Below are 2,500 nucleotides of genomic sequence, written 5' to 3'. Positions count from 1 at the left end.
TCGACAAACGACCCTCAGACATTCCAACGGACTTGTTCTTGGCGAAGCACATTATTACTCTCTCGTTAGTGTAATGTCTCAGTTGTCTTTGGCCATTCGTGATGTTGGCACCGAACTGATGTGTTTCTAGCTTTTCTTATGACTCTTATTGTATTGTTTCTCTTATTTGTTTCAGTCACTGGACTGCGGCCATGCTGGAGTACTGCCTTGAAGGGTTTTAATCGATTGCAGTACTTATTTTCCACTTTTAAACCTTTTGCTTCTTCTACCGGTCTCTTTGCCGAACTGCTTGGTTGCGGGGCCATAAACAAACTAACACCGATTGTCATACGGTGGGAGACAAACACCTGTGGCTTTATGCTGAACAACTGCTGTGGGGCGGATCCGGCTGTCAACTGAGTCCACCATGACGATCGCCCCGTCACCTTCCTTTAACCGAGAAGGAAAGGCTGTTTGTATATGCCTGGTGGTCATGGCTAAGGAGGTTGTAAGGTGGACGAGATTGAAAGGGGCTGAAGACCAACATTTTTCCCTTTGGCCAATCCCTGATCAACTTCTTCAAGTTTCACTTGATAAGGAAAATAAGGGTCGAGAAGGAAGCGTTGTTTTCTGGCCAGTTTGCTAAAAGGTGGATGAAAGTGGCGAGAATGGTTCAAGTGAACGGACCTGCCCTGAGCCCTGAGCCTGTAATTGGAAAAGAGGAAAGGAAAAATAGGGTAATTTTTTATGGTGTTTTTCCATGATCATCCCTCGAACGTCTCCTCCCTATTGAGAATTACACATTGTGGATTTCTTTCTTTTTAAAAAAAGAATTTGTTGGTCTTATTTACATGCAAAACCCTCAAAACACACACATACACACGTTGTTTTATCCTGTATTTTGTCCATAATGTTTTTCTTAAAGTAAACCCTTGTGGTTAATAAAGAAATCATTATTATTATCATTGTTGTTGTTGTTTTTGTTGTTGCTGCAGTTGTTGACGGTGCTAGAGCAGCAGAATAAAAGCCCCACGTTTACAGTGCTGGAATAAGCTTTCATTGACTGATAGTAACTAAAACCGAATAAACTTCACTCAAAGTAACATGGCGTAGAATAGCGTAAAATAAAGAGCGTGACAAAATATTTTTCTGTCGAGACGAAGACGGGAGAAGATGGCGTCGATTATGACTGGGTGGATCTAAGTACGTTCGTAATGTTAAGTGCGTTCAGTGTTATTTTATTTTATGCTGAAAGACTTTTAGCTTTGATCAACTGACAAGCCGTAGTATGAAGCATGAACCGGGCCCAGACATATCATATGGAACTTACAGAATTACGACATCACCTACGAAAAGCAAGTCTGGACGAGATGGATAAAATCCAAAATAGTTACTAACAGCTCATAATAGCGAAAAGGAGAAAATCAAAGAGAGAGAGAAACGCTACAGAATGCATAGAATATACACATGTTTAGGGTATATAAATATTTTATTGAATTACGCTTAGATCGGTTGGATTGTTTTACATGTGGGCGATATGCTTGTTGAATTTTTGTTGTGTAAAAATAGATCGTTTCTAACGCGCGTGCGTGTGTGTGTGTGCGTGTGTGTACAGGGTGATTCAGAAGTTTCTTTAGCACACATACTTACACACACATTTGCATATATATATATATATATATATATATATATATATATATATATATATATATACTATAAATGTGAAATAAGGTGGAAAAAATGGTACTCGAATACTAGAGGTAGAGTAATATGCTTTTGCGATGTTTTTGTAGCTTTATTAATAAAGTATATATATATATATATATATATATATATATACCTATGCATGTATACACAGGGTGTGGTAAATAAGCTGTCGTCTAAAATGCGCAAAAATGAAAGTAACACTGACATTTCATTTTAACAGATATATTTACCAAAATTACAAAAAAATATTTTGAAATACTAAAGAGTAAATTCATTCAATAGAATCACCATTGGCTTCAACCACAACCTCCAGACCTCACCAACAAATTCAGTTCTTTTCTTATCAGAACGATCAGAGTGCGTTTTCCGAGCTGCTGTACCTTCGTAATCACCATTAGACTCGTCCAACTTTGCACTATCCTCAGACTGACACTCAGATACTTTGAAATGTTCATATTGGAGCTTCCGGTGAGAATGCCAAGCAGTACAGCATGTCGTTTCCAAATTTCTAGCAGAGTGAATTGCGTCATGGTGCTGATTTTCTCACAGACAGTACCCAACTGACCCTACTATACTGTGTAGTCAACAAAATCAAAAACAATGCGCATGCGTGAAATTGAAGCTATAAAATGGTGACATTTACCTATCGTACTATTCTCCTCTCGTTCCGGTCTAACGACCCTCCATGTTTGTTTTCGTTCGGTTTCCTTGTATGTCTCCACTGTCCTGTTTTTGTTCTCAACTTTGACCCTCCATAAATCCTAAATTTTATTTTAGAATTTATGGGAGCAACTGCCTTTGAAAACTCATATTG

The sequence above is a fragment of the Octopus bimaculoides genome, chromosome 4, assembly GCF_046866305.1.
Source record: "Octopus bimaculoides isolate indiv1 chromosome 4, ASM4686630v1, whole genome shotgun sequence".
Lineage (NCBI taxonomy): Eukaryota > Metazoa > Mollusca > Cephalopoda > Octopoda > Octopodidae > Octopus > Octopus bimaculoides.
The sequence above is the reverse complement of the archived record's forward strand: the minus strand, read 5'-3'. Positions refer to the sequence as shown.